The sequence below is a fragment of the Petaurus breviceps genome, unplaced genomic scaffold, assembly GCF_028583685.1.
Source record: "Petaurus breviceps papuanus isolate PSGF00001 unplaced genomic scaffold, PetGlider_PUasm1.0 90752, whole genome shotgun sequence".
Classification (NCBI taxonomy): Eukaryota; Metazoa; Chordata; class Mammalia; order Diprotodontia; family Petauridae; genus Petaurus; species Petaurus breviceps.
The window spans coordinates 14610850-14629804 of NW_027187336.1; the positions used below are offsets into that span (position 1 = coordinate 14610850).

Below are 18955 nucleotides of genomic sequence, written 5' to 3' on the forward strand. Positions count from 1 at the left end.
AGAAAATACATTATGTTCTGGATAGCAGGTGCATTTCTTTAACAAATAAAAATAGGAAAACATTTAAAACTACAATGCACATAATTTATATATAATCACAATGTACAAATAATCTGTTTGCATCAGTATGGGGAACTCCAAGAATAGAGACCCTCTGATTTGGCAGATACGTTCTATGTTTTTGCTCAAGTCATATAGAGCTTAAGTCACTTAATCAGACAATTTAATGCAATTAAATCTGATGATTTTTTAAAATCACAAACAAAACGCAGTGGGAAGAGATAGAAAAAGAAAATACAGTAAAAAAATAATGGAAACCATCTCTATGGTGGGGGAAGGGAAGCAAAAAAGAAAAAAAAATATGGTAACTTTATTATATATTAAAAAAGAACAGCAAGTAATACATATTAGTTTTGCGGTTTCGTGTGCAATCTTTTTATGGTATTATGTTATGAAAATGCTTGTTTTATTCCACAAATTAAAAATTAAAAAAAAATCAAATGAAAGATTGTGTAAATCATGGAGTTAATCTTTACAAGACATAAACAAGAACAACATATTTAAATAATGTGTAACTGTAAAACACTTTAAAAATTAAAATAAATAGAGAGAGAACTTGCTCAAGATTGATCTAGGCTAATATACTAAAAATGGCAATATTATCTAAATAAATCAATTTAGTTAGAGTCATGTCAATCAGACTACCAAGGGATTACTTTATAGAATGAAATAAAATAATAACAAAATTTATCTAGAAGGAAAAAAGAATCTTTGGTGAAAATAATTTTCAAGTGGGGGAAAAAAAGATCTTAGCAGCACCAAACCTCAAACTATATTAGAAAACAATAATAATGAAAACTATTTGTTACTTAGAAAAATTAGGGGGGTGGAGTCAAGATGGTGGAGTAGAAGCAGGACCTCTCTGCTGCTTCGGCTTCCACCTTCCCTAATCCATGTAAAAAGGGGATTCTGAACAAACTTTGGAGCTACAGAACCCACAAAATGACACAGAGAAGCTAACCTCCCACTGAGGACAGCCTGGCAGGCTAGCAGTAATCAGCCAGCGCAGTGCTCTGGGAGCTAAGCCCAGCCCCATGCCAAGGCTTTAGCTCCAGGGCAGGCCTGGCCAGCCACCCATAGAGGGACACCAGATCAGCAGCAGCTGTGGCCATTTCCAGAATTATCAACACATAGATGTGAAGGACAAAGTGAGAGGTCAGTGCAGTCTGGACTTTGGGACCCAGTAAGTGGGAATGTGTGGCTTTTGTCCCCCAGGTGAGAAGCCGCTGAGCCACCAGCATAGCCAGCCAGTGCCATGTGACAGCTTCAGCTCCTGGCCTACAGAGTGTAGAGGGACCAAGCACCAATCTCAGGGGTAATCCCTCTTGCTTTAACTTGCTTGGATCTGGATTGTAGTCTAGGGTGGAGGTCCTGGGGTGTGTGTCCAGCTTGCCAGAGCGCATGGAGACCTCAGAGAGGACACCCATCGAATATCTGCAGCAGCTGAGAAAACCCTAGCGTTTGGGAGGAAAGCTCCCCCATCTGGTGGCAGAGTCCTACTGTGGCAAAAAGTCCCAGGGGTCAAGTGACTGAGGGGCAACATGACCAGGCAAAGGAAACAAAGCAGACAGAAGATTCCAACCTTAGACTCCTATTTGGGGGACTAAAAGGAGCAAAGCATAGAACAGAAAGAAGACAGTGAAGTCAGAACTCCTGCACCAAAAGCTTCAAAGGAAAATACGAGCTGGTTACAGGCCATAGAGGACCTTAAGAAGCAGATAAGAGAAGTGGAGGAAAAATTGGGAAGAGAAATGAGAACAATGCAAGCAAATTACAAAATGAGAGTCAACAGCCTGACTAAGGAAAATAATACCTTAAAAATAGACTAACTCCAATGGCAAAAGAGGCTCAAAAAGGCAATGAGGAGAAGAATGCCTTAAAATGCCAAACTTGTCAGATGGAAAAAGAATTTCAAAAGCTCAATGATGAGAATCATTGCTTCAGAATTAGATTGGAGCAAATAGAAGCTAATGACTTTATGAGAAATCAAGATGCTCTTAAACAGATCCAAACAAATGAAAGAATAGAAGGCAATGTGACATATCTCATGGGAAAAACCACTGACCTGGAAAATAGATCCAGGAGAGAAAATTTAAAAATTATTGGACTACCTGAAAGCCATGATCAAAGTAAGAACCTAGAAATCATCCTCCAGGAAGTTCTCAAAGAAAACTGTCCTGATGTTTTACAACCTGAGGGCAAAATAGCAGCTGAAAGAATCCACCAATCACCTCCTAAAAATGATCCCCAAAAGAAAACTCCTAGGAATATTATAGCCAGGTTCCAGAATTCCCAGATGAAGGAGAGTATATTACAAGCAGCCAGGAAGAAGCAATTTGAATATTGTGGAAAAGCAATCAGGATAACCCAGGATCTGGCAGCTTTTACCTTTAGGGATCGAAGGGCTTGGAACATGATATTTTGGAGGTCAAAGGAGCTGCGATTAAAACCAAGAATCACCTACCCAGCAAAACTGAGTATCATGTTTCAGGGGAAAATATGGTCATTCAGTGGAATAGAGGACTTTCAAACATTCTTGAAGAAAAAACCAGAATTGAATAGAAAATTTGACATTCAGATACAAGAAGCAAGGGAAGCATGAGAAGGTAAACAAGGAAAAGAAATAATAAGGAACTTATCAAAGTTGAACTATTAACATTCCTACATGGAAAAACAATAATTGTAACTTATGAAACTTTTCTCAGTAGTTGAAGGGAATAGAAATATATATGTCTATATATGAGGGTATATGGGCATATGAATACCTATGTGAATGTGTGTATATATGTTTACAGGTATACATAGATAGAGGGCACAGGACCAATTTAACAGAAAGGGATGATGCTTAAAAGGTGAAATTAAGAGGTGAGAGGAATATAATGAGAGGAGATGGGGAGAGACAGAATGGGGTAACTATCTCATATAGAAGAGGCAAGGGAAAATGGTTACAATGGAGGGGAAGAATAGGAAGACAAAAGGGAATGGGTCAACCTTATTCCCATTGTATTGGGCTTGAGGAAGGAATGAAATACGCACTAAATAGGGTATCTGACCCTCCAGGAGGGTAGGTGGGGAAGGGGATGAGAGGGGGGATAATGGAAGGGAGGGCAGGGTGGGGGAAGGGAAGTTGGAAGCACCCACTTTTGAAAAGGGATGGGATCAAAGTACAGAATAGAACAAGTGGGAGTTGGAATAGGAGGGAGGGAAATATAGTCAGTCTTTTACAATATATCTACTATGTTATTGTTTTGCATTAGCCACACATGTACAACCTATAACGAACTGCTTATCTTCTCAGTAAGGGTGGGTGACAAGAGAGGAAGGGAATGAATCTGGAATCCAAAGTTTTAAAATCAAATATTGATATTATCAATATATGTGTGTGTGTGTATATACTATTATTAATACTATTTTACATGTAATTGTGTAGGAAATAAGATATACAGCCACTGGGGCATAGAGATCCACTGGAAAAGTCGAAAGGGGTTTGGGAGAGAAAATATGGGAGAGAGCAGATTGGAGGAGGGCATATCCTGTGGGACTGCTATTTTGGAGTGGTGGGTAGGGGAAAAACGGGGAGAAAATTTGTAACTCAAAATCTGCCAGAAATGAATGATGTAAATCCGAAGTTAATAAAGCATTTGAAAAATAAAAAAAAATAGAAAAATAGAAAAAGTAATCAGTGAAACATTAGATACTCAAGAATCAATAACAACTAAATATAGTATTATGTATGATATTTTATAAAGTCAAGAACATCAGCTTATATGCAAAACAAACAAACCTGGGAAAGCTAGAAAATTATTTGGCAAAAAATTGTATCCAATTACATTTCCTACAACTTCCAAGTGGACATGTGACCTATATGTAGATGTTAGTATCATAAACACACTGGGGGTGGGGTGGGGAGAATATATAATTTACAACTTTAAGTGGGAGAAGAGTTTTTTTGAAACAAGTGAAAGATAAGGATGCTGAAACAAGATTAACTGGATAATTTTGATTATATACAACTAAAATGGTTCTTTTCACAAAAACTCATGCAACTAGAATAAAAGTATATGATTTAAATAATTAATAGATAAATGATTCAAAAATTGAAGAATAAGAGCATTTTCCTAACAAATCAAAGTATCTGACCAGAAATTTCTCAAGGAAGACTTCCATATTATCAAGAACCATGTTAAAAAAAATTCTCCAAATGACTAAAAACTTGGGAAATATAAGTAATTTGATGTTTTACCTCATGCCCTTCATGTTAGAAAAAAGGAAAATAGAAAATTTTGGGAGGGCTGTGAGAGAGTAGGCACACTAATGTTCTATTAATGAAGTTATGAATTGGTGAAACCAATTGAGAAATGGATTTGAAACTACCCCAAAAGTCACTAAATTGTTCATATTCAGCATTTATATCAAAATTAAATATAAAGTAAAAGAACACATATGTAGAAAAAAATTAGAGCAGCACTTTTTGATGTATAACAAAGAACTTGAAACAAAGTGGTAGGTAGATATTAATCATTTGGGGAGTGGAGCATTAATATAGCAGACTATTATTGCGTGTGTGTGTCTGTGTGTGTTTTAGAGGTCAGGGTGCTTTCAGAGAAATCTCAGAAGACTCGAAGAGATTAGTGAAGAGTGAAGACAAAAACAAAAAGAAAAACAATTTAAACATTATCTTTGTTTTAACAAGAACAACTTTTAAAGACTTAAGAAATCTGGCCAATACAATGACTGATCAGGAAGTCCAGAGAATTAATTATGGTGAAATATGTTTTCTAATTCTTAGCAGAAAGAGTATAAATGCATAATTAGACATAAATTATTAGACACTATGACTATGTAAATATATACATATATAAATATATTTTTTGTTCCCTACCTGTTCTTATTTCTCAGAAGGAAGGATTTTTTTTTTTAAGTTGTAGGGCACAGAGCAAAATGATATGGAAAGAGTCTGAATGATAGAAAAAAGGAAGGAAGGAAGGAAGGAAGGAAGGAAGGAAGGAAGGAAGGAAGGAAGGAAGGAAGGAAGGAAGGAAGGAAAGAAGGAAGGAAGGAAGGAAGGAAGGAAGGAAGGAAGGAAGGAAGGAAGGAAGGAAGGAAGGAAGGAAGGAAACAAGCTCAGAGGGAGAGTAAAAAATAAAAGGTTAGTAAAACATGAAAATACACAGAAGAAAGTAAAAGGGAGCTAAGAAGAGGGCACAGACAGTAGGGTAATGGTGTTAAATGAATATGCAATACCCTGAAAATAAAACAATAACCATCTCATATATGTAATAGACATTTAGGATTTCATATTTAATTCTCTTTTCCTGTCTTTTTTATGTGAAAATGTACATTTTCATTTTTGTGTCCATAATAAGAAAAAAACAAAGAAATACCAAGCATTTCTTAAGCATCTACCATCTACCAGACTCAATACAAACATAAAAAATGAAAACATCCCTGACCTTTTAATTGTTTAGAATAAATTCTCTCACATGATTTTCACAATAATCTGTAATATAGAAATGTGAGCTATTACAAATCCCATCTTATAGGTAAGGAAGTTGTAGCGGCAAGTACCCCAAGCATCCTCAGAGTTTGCTGCCACCACAGGTTCTTGGATTTGCTTTGATAAAGAGAAGCAACTCAAAATGGGTTAACAAGCTTACTTTAATCAGTCAGACATATTTTGTTTACCTAGTTCAGGGGAAAAAGGTCAGCACCCTGAACTTCAGAATACACAGGAAGAATTATCAAGTCAGAGAAACAGATCAAGTAGACAGATTTCCAAACTGTCCAACCATTACATCCATACCATACAACATCTGGGTTTCAAAGCCGGGAGGCTCTGGACAACGGCTTCCCAGAATCCATATCAAATCACAGAACACTTCTCAAAGTGAGCCCCCCAAAACAAAGCTACACATCAGTGCTTATATAGCCTTCTCCTGGCTCAGAGAATGTAACAACCTTTTGGACCCACTGGCCAATCAAAAAGTATTTACTGAAAAACAAGCCTCCCACCCCACGCTTCAGGTGCACTTTAGCCTAGGGGCAGGGAAGATCTTCCAAATTTACATTCCCATTACAGAAGTTCAGACAAGAAAAGTTTCATTGATTTGCCCAAGGCTTTATAGTTACTTTGTAATAAAGCCCAGACCAGAACTATTGTACCACCACAAGATCTCTCAGCCAAAGAATCATAGAATTTTAAAGCCTAAAGTGTCTTTTCATCTAATTCAGCTTTATTTTCCAGATTAGGACATTGGGATCTGGAGAGAGTTTGACATTGCCAGTCTTTGGACATGGTGCCATGTTACTATGAGAGAGCATGTTGAATGGCAATAGTAATGAGAGGGGATTTCTCCTATGCTTAGAATTGATTCACTTCTCACTTCCATGGATCTGTAATCTTCAAACCTTAACTCAAGTGAAACCTTTCACATGATACTTTTCCTTACTCCTACTCTCTTCTAGCTACTATTCTTTTGTTCACTCAAAATGCATATACTTGTATATATTTAACATATGAAGATCTTTCCACCATGGACAGAATGAAACTCAATTAGTCATTTCATCCAAAGAGCCAGTCATAGTCCATTAGGCAAGATCATTTTAATTATTGAATTCAATACAATGTTTTCCTGGCTCTTGATAGAATAAATGTTCCTTCCCATTTCTAAGTGGTTGAAAACCACCAAAGTCATGAACACATCCATTAAGACAGTGAAGACAGTTCTCAAGTTAAAGATCATTGTCCCTGTGTGATTCCTCAGTGATTTCCTTTAAGCTTTTCTCTCTAGTCTTCCCCTAGGTACAGTAGTTATCGTGTAGGAAATGTTTGATATGATGACTGAAAAAATTCCTGGGAGGACTAGCTCAGGATGAGGACTGTGAAAGAGGGTGGATTGAGGAGTGCACAAATAGGAAGAGACTGTGCTGGGTCCAGAGGTCTAGCCACAAGAAATAATATCAGCATGATTGGGGAAAGTGGCATAAACAAGAAGAAAAGTTGGAAAGGGATAAAATATTAAAAAAAAAAACATAAGAAGAACCTCAAAAATGGGGGTTGGAATGATAGGTTAAAAGAAAGAAAAATGCTGAGCTCAGAAAAGTGAAGTATACTAAAGATATTCAAAAAATACTAAAAATCTTTTCTAAATAAAGAGATTTCTGAAAATCAGCTGATTTAGATGGCAGAGCACACAGCAGAGGGTATCTTCATTAACTCAAGACAAAGTATTTGACTGCCATAAGTATTCAACCTACTTGGAGTCAATACTTCAGGAAACTGATTTCTCTCTTTCTTTTATCTACTATTGGAACTAGAACATAAAATGGTAAATAGACTGATTTTTTTTTTCAATATTGGTCCCACTGAACATCATGATACCCTTTCATCTTAGAGACTGGTCACTAAACACTAACAACTTGACCAGAAATTATTTGTCCCAACCTTGCTATTTCCAAAAGGGACAACATTGAAATGCAGAAGAGACAAAAGAAAAAATATTGGAGAATATTCATTGTAGCCAGACCAATTGCTGAAATGATAACTTTCTCTGAATATCTAATCTTTATCAAATTATGTTTGCCACAAACTAGTGTCCCACATATTTGTTGTCTCTGAGTTAGAAATCATGTTTAGTAACTGTGATTCTCTTCTTCTTTGCTTCCCATCCCCCAGCCCCATTCCATTCTTCTAGATTTCATTTTTAAATTATTCGTCGCCTACATCCTAACTTCCCTATGATTCATATACTGTGCAATGACACATCTGTACTACCAGCCCAACTAATGCAGGGCAGTTAAAGCTATGACTCATGCAATCCATTTCTCAATGTGATATACACCAGGCAGAAGCTACTGTAGTAAAAATAGAAGTGATTTAAGATGATTCCTGGGCAATGATAGTCACAATTTCTTAACGTGCAAAAAAAATTCATTAGTGCTTCATGTCAGATGGCCATAATCTCACTAGGAGAGAATTAATAAATATGGCAGCACCTGGCTCTGGTAGCAGAGATGACATGTTGTGGATATTGGGCTTCAGTGTTGTCTTCCTATGATTATAGTCCCCCCTTGAAAATTATATATAGTTTCTGATTTTTCTTAATGATACTGGTCGAGCTTTTCAAAACCACCTGTTGAAGGTAGAAAATGCTTGAATAAATCATATGTGCCATCAGGCATAGCTCTAGCATAGAAAATTCTCGAAACATATTCTATCAGAAGATATGGGAAAATGCTGGAGCTCCTATTTATGCCATCTGACTAACTAATTTCATACTAATTCCCATTCCAGAATATAACTTTTCTTATCCATTGTTGCTTCATCTTCTTTGTGAGTAGACTCTACCATTTTAGATGTATATTTAGATGCCTGAATATAAATCCCAGGGCTGTGTAGAAGAGAAGACAGTTGTTTCATGTTCCTTTTTATAAAGATAAACAAATTGTATTCTTGGTTTATTTATCATGATGCTGAACATGTTTCTTGGAGTTAATTCACATAGACCATTGGCAAAATAATTTTTATTACTTTCCTCTTCTGAGACTGGGGTATAAATTGGTGTGACTTCCTTGATTACCAAAACCATACTCAGTGAGAGGTGAAGTGATTGTTGACATTCATGGATATTTGGAACGGTCACTTCAAGAAAATTAGACGTAGAATACCAACCTAAGGTGAAAGCCTTCCTGCATAAACAAATGTTGCCTGAAAAGGGTATAATAACCACAGGACTCTGCATGATTTATTCTGTGACCAGAAAGATAATACCAGATTGTGAATTGAAAGCAAAACTGAATTTTCATGTTTAGCTTCTTCCCTAGATCATCTTTATACTTTGTCCACTCTAGAGGTCACAGACTAGGAAGCAAGAGAATACTTCAGTTTTTAAAAAATATCTATGAATTAATTTACCTTGATTATCCATTCATTGATGCAGATAATCAATTCACCTTATTAACCTTTTTATTATGAATCACTCTGCCTAAAACGCACAAACAAATCACTAGCAGGTAGCAATCTCTCAGCCCAGTTGGTTTTCAGACTGGTTCATCATCACATCACAATGACTGTATTTGAAGCTTCTCTAACTGGCTTCAGTTTGCCAGGGCTTATATATCTAAGTCACAGTTTCTGAGAATATAATATCACCATCACAGTGTTAGAGAAGTGTCTAGTAAGAGAACATAGAGGATGATTTTATGGCCTCTTTGAAGGAAGAGATGAATCTTAATGAGTATTTAAATGATTTGCATAGTGATGAATATAGACAAATAAGTGTGGGATAGAATGGAATGGAACTGACCATACTAACAATTGAGATATACATTGTCTGAAACTCACTACAGCATTGTAATTTATATCCTCCCTTAGTATTTGGTCTTTAGTAGTTTCTGGGGCCAAAAGAATTCACAACATGTTGGTTGTGGAAATGACCAGATTATAAATTCTTTGAAGGTAAAGATGGTTTATTTTTTCTTTGTATGTCCCCAACCTCCAAGACCTAATGTAATGTGCTACACATAGAATTATTTTTGAAATCCATTCCAAAATTATTCATTAAACAAATATTTGTTTAGGGTCTGCTATGTATGAAGCACCTTTCTCAGTGCTGTAATAGAATAAGATGCAATCTTTGCCTTAAGGAATTTACAATGTAGTAATTCAGATAGAGGATCTAAGCCTATAGATATAAACCAACCAAAACCAAACAAAAAGTGAAAAAGAGTCAAATTTTCTAAGGATAAATATAATTTGGTTAAATTTTATACCATTCTCCTTTTCTACTGAATTGGCCTGTTGTTTTGGCTTTGCATAAATACAGCCTTATTCATCTATCAAGTATCTATTACTAAAGGGATTTCTCTAAAAAATGGTATGGCCTCTATCCATAAGTCTACCGTTATGATTTTGATTGGCCCTTGGCAGCAGTGTAAACAAAATAAAACTTGCTTTCAGTGTCTTACCACTTCTTTTAGCAACTCTGTCTCCATTTTACATAGAAGTTCAAAATAGCAGATAAAAACACTTCAGACTATACAGCATAGCTTGGGATAGCAGGGAGAGATTAAGTTAGAATCAAAGTTGGAGGTACATGTTGGAGAGCAAATGCAATGATGAGAACATGGTGCCAAAAAATCATTGGGATAAAAAGCTGACAATTTCAGAAGTCATCTAAAAGCTTGATTTGCATTATGTTCAAACTTTTGCATTTCCAGAGTCAACTAAATATTTGATGTTGCATAGACACAGAAAGTCAGTGCGTCAGGTCCTTCAAAAACCTGGTGATCCAAAGAACTTTTACATGAATTCTTACTAATAGAAATGGTTACAAGATAGTAATTTGAACATGAAGGGCAATAGACTTTGTGCTTGTGTATATGGATGCAAGTGAATATATGTTTAAATGTAGACATATATTCAGATTTCTCTGTAGAAAATGTCCAAGACCAGGCAATAGAGGAGGCTTATCTAAGTACACAAAGTAAGCAAAAATATAATTTAAGGTCTAGAAAGTAATCAATTATATGAATACCCCAAGGATCAATTGGTCTATTGGTAAGGCACTTATTCTATGAGTACAATTTGCAACCCTCAGTTCCTTAGTTTTTAAGTTTCATAAATTTCTGTGGTCAAAAAAAAATTATTACCATATGGCCAAAGCTCTGACAAGGACCTTGACTGGTCCTTGTCAGGACAGACAGACATTGACCCATATGCTGAGGCCTTCTGACCTATTACAACTTTTCAAAGCTTGTTTGTGTTCCTCTGAAAGAGTAAGCCCCAGAAATATTACTCAGATACCTCATTGTGTTATGGGGTATGACCCTAGAAAATAAGCTAATTAAAATGCCCTTTGACTCAACTCTAAGATGGAATTAACACAGATGCTTTCATTAAGGTAATAGGCTGAGTTGTTATTTTTTTTTTAATTTAAAACACTTTCCACATTTTCATTGAGTTCTAGAGGTGTTGAAACTTTTGTTGATTTTTTTAATCTGCTGCTTTAAAACTCAGTGAAAATGGTTTGGATTAATTTTCTTTCTTTTTGTTAAATTCATTATTTTTAAAACACGATCATATTTTTTCTCTGTTCTTGGTCAGGTTGCACCTACTGATTTCCAAATGGACCCACTGAAAATGAGACTTTCCATATACATATCACAGCTATCAATATCTGCAATTGAGGGATCATGGTGTAGGTTACAAATGTACAACACCTAAAATAATTGTAAATCCTTTGACTTAAAAATTTTGTGTTGTATATACAAATTTGACCATATGACAAGTTCTAACCAGTTTCTTAATTACAACAAGTTGAACAAAGATATTAAAATCTTAGATACTATCATTATCTCAGTGACACCACTATATTTCATGGGCCAACCTTAATGGGATATATTCTTTTTAATGGCATTACACAGTAGGAGAAAGTCTTCATTTTCAATAAAAATAAAAATGCTGAAATGAAATAGATTAATATCTAATTTATACCTTCATTTACATCATGTGCAAAATTATCTTAAATATTTGTTATGGATGAAGTGGCTTTCTACCAATTTGGGCTTTTTTCATACTGGAGAATGTTAACATAAATTGTAGCATAAATCATTGCCTTGTAGAATACCAGAAGGCGCATATAAAAACCCATATCTTTACTGCACATATTTCCCATTAACCATAATCTATTAGTAATTGAAGTTCATTACAAATTCTTGTAGACTTTATTGCTATCATGCTGCATGACATACCGAACCTGGCTTGCATAACAAGAAGTCCTTGCTGGGAAATATCCTATTAACAATGACAGTGCATTTGTCATTGTGATAATAAACCCAAGAGCTGCCTGTAGACTATAAATTATCAAGGCGCCATTTGCGCTGCCATGGCTTGAAGGTTTGTCAGCACTTCCATTTTAAACCCCTGGTTTTCAGGGAGTTATAACTCAACCATCAGGATCTGCAGTGAGCTGAGACTTAGCTTCCAAGGACTCAGCCATGGAGTCTTTTGAAAACAATTCCTAAGTGAGATTTACATTTTATCATCAGAAAAAACACAGTGGTTGCTGGCATCTACACAAAAGCATGGAGGGTATCTGCAAGACACAGGCTTCCTTCTAAGAAGAGAGGGGGGAGAATGAACTAAAACGAGTCCAGGAATAGTCTTGGCCATTTTAAAGAATAGTTTTTAAAAGATTTCTATTTTTTAAATGGCTCCAAAGGAAATTGTTTAATTTGCAAGAGGGTGTCAACTAAACACATATGTTGAAGGGTAACAGTGAGTATTCCAGGTCATTCTATATGCCTTAAAATTATGTCTGTATTCTTTCTGATCAATATTTTTTAATGACAGTAATTTACCTGAAACAGTAAGAAAACATTATTGGAGAAGATATAGATATCTTCTTTAATTTCTAAGAAGTAAGACTTACCCACTTGAGGTATTTCTTAGTACAAAAGATGAAAGGTTGTAGGACTAGAAATGTGAGAGTGAGAACAAGGACAAGGTGAGGCCTGGACCTGGGATTTCATTAATGTAGGGAATTCCTAGAATGAAAATTTCATCCACAATGCAGATGTGTAAGCTGGCTTGTAACTTAGAGACTTTGGTACAGCACTGGGACATTAAATGACTTGCCTCTGGTCACACAGACAATATGTGTCAGAAGTTGAACTTGACCACAGTATTTTCTGACTCCCAGAGCCCTTCCAACTTCCCCTATACAGTAGCCCAAACTGTCTTTCTCTCCCAGGAGCAGGATTTCACTTTTTTTTCTTTTATTTCATTTCATATTGTGTTGATAAATTTTGTTTTGACAGGATAAAAACCCTAACTCATATAATCCTCACCCCACCCCAGTTAGGTAAAAATTCCAGAAAAAGTCAAGTATAACAGCACAAAGGAGTGAATGTGAATGTTAATGTAAGCAACCATTTGTGAAAAGAAAGGGAAGATATGTGCTTTAACTTTAATAAATAGTACCTAAGTTATACATTCTTTTTGAGATATTTCCTTGCCCTTTGAAGTTGCTTTTATTAATAGAGTTGTACACATTCCTATTGTTCAGCTTTCTTCCTCTGCTTCATTTCACACAAGGTTTTACATATGTCTTTGAATGTTTCATGTTTGTTATTCCTTACAGTGCAATCATATTCCCTATTATTTGTCAGGAGTAGAATTTTAGAACTAGTCTCTGAAGAATGCACTGTTTCTTACACATCCATTCCCAAATGCATCATCTCAAAAAAGGCTTTAGAGAAATGCTATTGCAAAAACTCTACTTAATCTCAGAACTACAGGCATGCATTTCCGTGGATAAGTTGATAGTAACCATGGCTACTTAGGTATTGCTAAAGGTGATTAGAAAAGCTTAAATGTTTACATAGGGAATCAGACTCCCTAGGGTCAATCAGGATCTTTCAGATCACAAGGAGAGTGCTCAGGGCACTGACATGGTTACTGAAGAAATTGGACTCCACTGGCCTCATTGGCTTTTCCAAACTGCTGAACATACTTTCAAGAAGTATTTAATGCCCTGGGAGGATCTGGTTCAGTATGTATTGAAGTCTATTAATCAAAATGTCCACTAATAATGTCAAAGAATGTTGTAGATAAAAATGGGAATTAATATTTGTCATTTTCATTGCAAGATATTCTCTTGGCCACTACCAGTAAGGCATAGGTGTCAAGATATATTTTCCTGTAGTAGTCAAGGATTGTCATCCATTCGTGTTCACTAAGTGCTCTCTGGACCTGGAAAATGAGGGAAGTGAGGGAGTGGATGTGGCACATAGGATCCTACTATGGTAGGCACAGAAGATAGAGTGGTAGGCCAGGAGTCAGGAAGACCTGAGTCCAAATCCAGTCTCAGATACTTCCTAATTATGTGACACTATGCTAACCTGTTTGCCTCAGTTTTCTCATTACTAAAATAGGGACATTAATAGAACCTACTTCCCAGAGCTGTTAAAAGGATCAAATAAGATGATGATTTTAAAGAGGTTAGCACAATACCTCGCACATCATAGAGCGCTATATAAATGTGAACATTATTGTTGTTGTTGTTTGTGTCATTGATGCTGTTATCATAATTTACCACACATAAGGTTAAGAGGAGGAGGAAGCTTTGGTGACATTAGTAAATGTAGTCTGAGCAACTATAACTTTTAGACACTAATAATAATAACCAATACTTACATTTGTTGTTATTCAGTCATGTTGGTTGTGTCAGACTCTTTGTGACCCTTTTGGGTTTTTCTTGGAAAAGACACTGCAGTGGTTTGCCATTTCTGTCTCCAGTTTATTTCACAGATGAAGAAACTGAGGCAAACAGGGTTAAGTGACTTAACCAGGGATAAAGAACTAGTAAATGTATGAGGTCACATTTGAACTCAGGTCTTCCTGACTCCAGGCCTGGTACTCTGTCCATTGTACCACCTAGTTGTCCTCAGCATAACATCAATATTTGCAAAGTGACTTACATAAAATAATTCATTATTATTATCCCCATTTTACAGATGAGGAAGCTGAATTTGAGAGAAGTTACTTTTGCAGTGTCATGCAACTTGTGTCTAAAGTTGGATCTGAATGCAAAGCTTCTTTGTTCCAAGACAAACACTATCCATAGAATCACCTACCGTGTTTCCCCGATAATAAGACCTATCCCGAAAATAAGCCCTCCCCTTACTGTGTAAGATTCCTCTAAAATAAGCCCTCCCCCGAAAATAAGCCCTATTGAGATTGCTACTGTAGTGAAAATGATCCCCTGCGCTACACGCTACATTACAGTACCCTCTGTATGCACCGTCCCCCCCCGGGTGAAACGCACGCCGCGGTCCGAGGTGCATCCAATCAGAGCTGCAGCAGTGAGCGCGTTATCCTGTTCTTCCCCAGTGATTTGCTTGCTGGTACATTTTTTTGTTCACATTTACCTGTTTATTAAAAGTGCTGTCAATGTTCATTAAAATAAGCCCTCCCCTGAAAATAAGTCCTCTGGTGTTTTTCTGTCCCAAAAAATAATAAGACAGTGTCTTATTATTGGGGAAACATGGTAGCTGCCTAAATTTAATTTAAGAGTACTGGGGACTTTTGTTTAAGAAGCAGATAATAAGGGGAAGCAAGGCAGTGCAGAACATAGAGCACTGGCTCTGGAGTCAGGAGGACTTGACTTCAAATCTGGCCTCAGACACTTACTAGCTATGTCACTCTGGACAAGTCACTTAACCCTAATTGCCTTGCAGAAAAAAATAAAAGGAGATAATAAAAGATCATAGAGAATCATAGTTTTTCCATATACACTACAACAATGATCTAAGAAAGGTACCAAGCAAATAATGGTAAATAAGCACAAAGAGAAATATCATTAAGCTTCTTCATCCAGTCCAGAATTGTATTAAAGCATAGCTGGATTCCATGAAAACATATTTCACTAGGGAAGATAGGATGAACTCAGATTAACAAGATGAAAATCAACAGCAATGCTCAGGTGCAGGAAGTCCCTGGAAGGTTAGAAACTCACAGATGTACCTGGTTGCAGGTGGACCCAGGAGCAGATGACTACAGACCTTTGGGAACACTGAATCCTGCAAGTGTTTTGAACTAAATCACCTCAGAATAGATGGAAAGAAATAACAAGAACCCAGGAAATCAAGGTCAGGATCAAAGAGAAGTAATCCAAGAGCACGGGGAAGAGTAGACATTTTCCCCTAAAACAAAGCAAAACAAAAACAAAAAACAAACAAAACTAAAATCAGAAAATGAGGTTAAAATATAAGTAAAGAAAAAAAAGCATGCAGAATACTATGGAGAAATATCATAGTTAATGGATGCCCAAACGAGAAGAGAGGAACTCCACAAAGTCTCAGAGAAAAGAAAAATTGCTTGGACACAAGGATTCCAAGAGTATTTGGAAGAAATAAAGCAAGAGCTATCATAAAATAAATTTAAATTATAGGCATAATAAAAGCTATGGAGGAAATAATTGAATGGAGAATAAATAACTCAGGAAACCTCATTGAAAGAATACAGCTCCCTGAAAATTAGAATAGAACAAAAAGAACTCACTAACTCCATGAGACAATAAGGAATATCAGAAAAAAATGAAAGATCTTTCAAAATAGGATAAAATATAAAGTATTTATTATAAAATAAAAAGTAACCTAGAAAACAGGTAAAGGGGAGATAAAATAAGAATCATTGTATTTCCCGAAAATCATTACAAAACCCCTATATACTTTATTGAAAGAAATTATAAATGAAAACTGCACAGATATAATAGAACTAGAAGACAATGTAAAAATAGGAAGAATTCACTGGTCACCACATGAAAAAAAATCCCCAAATAAAACCATACAAGAATGTCAAAGGCAAAATATAGACCTACTAGTTCAAAAATAAATGAATGAATGAATGAGTAAACAAAAAAATAAAACATTGAAAGGTCCCAGAAAGAAAGAATTCATGTACCAAGGAACCAGTTGGGATCATACAAGACTTTGCAGCAATTACCATAAAGAAGAGAAAATCTTTGAATATATTATATCAAAAGACAAAAAATAAAGTGTCTCAACAAAGAACAATTTACCCTCAATTACTGAGTGTTATCTCCATGAAAAAAAAATGGATTTTTTAATTCAAAAGAGGACCATCAAGCTTTTTTGATTAGAAAAATAAAAATAAAAAACAGAGCTGGTTAGAAACTTAATTGCAAGTGCAGGAACAAAAAAAATTCTAGAAAGATAAATATATTTGAACAAATGTAAAGGGCTGTGATGAAGTATTTACATTCTAAAAAGGGGAGAAGAGACAAATGTCCATTCACAGTCCTACTGTCTTCAAAGACCATAGGAAATTAAATAAGCTTAAACAGAAGACTGGGAGAGGGTTTTTTGGTTTGTGTTTCTATACTGATGGTCTTAGAGGGAAGAAAAGGGGGGATAAAAAAGAATACACTAGGGGAGAAATGAAGAAGGAGGAGGAGGAGGAACTTACCATGTCTTATAATTGTGGTATACAAGAGGAAAAGTATATAAACATGGAGTAAAGGGGACAGGCATCACATAAAACTCACTATAATTTGAATTGGACAAAGGTTTGGGTAAACACACACATACACACACAGAGTTTGTTGTAGCACTTCATTAAATTCAAATGGAAAATAAACAAGGATAAGTGGAGAAAGAGATTTAAGAGGAAAAGTATAATAAAAAGGAATAAGAGGGGTGGCTAGGTGGCACAGTGAATAGAGTACTGGCCCTGGAGTCGGGAGGACCTGAGTTCAAATCCAACCTCAGACACTTGACACTCACTAGCCCTGTGACCTTGGGCAAGTCACTTAACCCCAAGTGCCCTGACCTCTCCCCTCCAAAAAGCAAAAAAAAAAAATAAAAGGGAATAAGAAGAACAACAACAACCACAAAAAAGTGGGAGGGGAACCACCTCTAACTAAAGAATGCCTTGTAAAGGGGGTGCTTAAAAGGAAAGAGTGCAAGAATCACTAATTAGATTATAGTTGAGGGAAATAGAAGTGCTTCAATGAAGTGGAATCCAGATACAGATTATGAAGGATAATCACATTCTTTTTCGTTCATTGGGCTCTTATTCTTTATAAAGAGTATGGAGAGCAAAGAGGGAAAAGAATAGATGATATGGTAGTTAAAAACATACATTTATCATATATAAACATTAAAAGGATGAACTCATCCAAAAAACAGATTAGGATAGTGAAATGGATTAGAAAACAGATTCCAATAATGTTGAATTACAAGTAATAAAATATTGCTTACAAGATTTACAACAACTAATGTTTACTGGGAAGGTAGATGGCACAATGGATGGAACACCAAGCCTGTAGTCAGGAAGATTCATGTTCCTGAATTTGATTATAGCTTCAGACATTTATCATCTCTGTGACCCTCAGCAAGTTGCTTAACCCTGTTTGCCTCAGTTTCCTTATCCATAAAATGAGCTGGAGAAGGAAATAGCAAACCACTCAAACAACTTCGCCAAGAAAACTCCAAATTATTTCAAGAAAGGTTTGAACACAAATGAAAACAACAGAATGACAACAAAAATGTTGTTCTAAAGAAACACACCTGAAAGATAAAAATTCACATGGTTATGAAATGAAGGGATGGAGTACAATTTTGTATACTTCAGGTGAATTTTAAAAAGTAGGGGTACCAACATAATCTAAGACAAAGCAAAATTAGAAGTAGAAATTGTTGGGAGTAGAAACAGGATCTCCCTGCAGCTCCAGCTTCCACCTCCCCCAATTCATGAAAAAGGGTACTCTGAACAAACTTTGGAGCTACAGAACCCACAAAATGACACAGAGAAGCTAACCTCCCACTGAGGACATCCCGGTAGGCTGGCAGGAATCAGCCAGAGCAGCCCTCTGGGAGCCGAGCCCAGGGCTGCATGAGCAGGAGGTTTTAGCACCAGGGTGGCCCTGACCAGCCCCCTGCTGGAAAGACTTCAGATCACCAGCAGCTGTGGCAGTTTCCAGAATTATCAACACATAGATGCGAAGGACAAAGTGAGAGGTCAGGGCAGTGTGGACTTTGGGACCAGTAGTTGGGAGAGCATTAACTTTTGCTTCTGGGGCGAGAAGCTGCTGGGACTCATTGGTGCAGCTGGTGCCATGTTGCAGCTTCAGTTCCTGGCCTGCAGACTGCAGGGGAACCAAGTGAACAGTCTGAGGGGTAATCGCTCTTGCTTTAACCTGCTTGGATCTGGATTGCGTCTAGGGTGGAGGTCCTGGGGTGTGTGACCAGCTTGCGAGAGCATGTGGAGGCATCAGAGAGGGCACCCAACTAATACTTTCAGCAGCTGAGAAAACCCCAGCATTTGGGACGGAAGCTCCCCTGTCTGGTGGCAGAGTCCTACTGTGGCAAA

At 36.5% G+C, this 18955-nt stretch overlaps 1 protein-coding gene across 4 annotated transcripts in view; it reads left to right on the forward strand.

Annotated features, from left to right (window-relative positions):
- The window catches only part of HNMT (histamine N-methyltransferase), a 162041-nt gene that overhangs the window by 47377 nt on the left and 95709 nt on the right, over positions 1-18955 (forward strand). Inside the window, exon 6 of one of the 4 annotated variants that reach the window (XM_069067856.1) lies at positions 1-267. This exon is cut by the window's left edge and continues 3256 nt beyond it. The exons of the other annotated variants lie outside the window; for them this stretch is intronic. The gene's annotated coding sequence lies outside the window, so the exon portion shown is untranslated. Of the gene's footprint in view, positions 268-18955 lie in introns of those variants that run through there. 4 annotated transcript variants of the gene reach the window in all.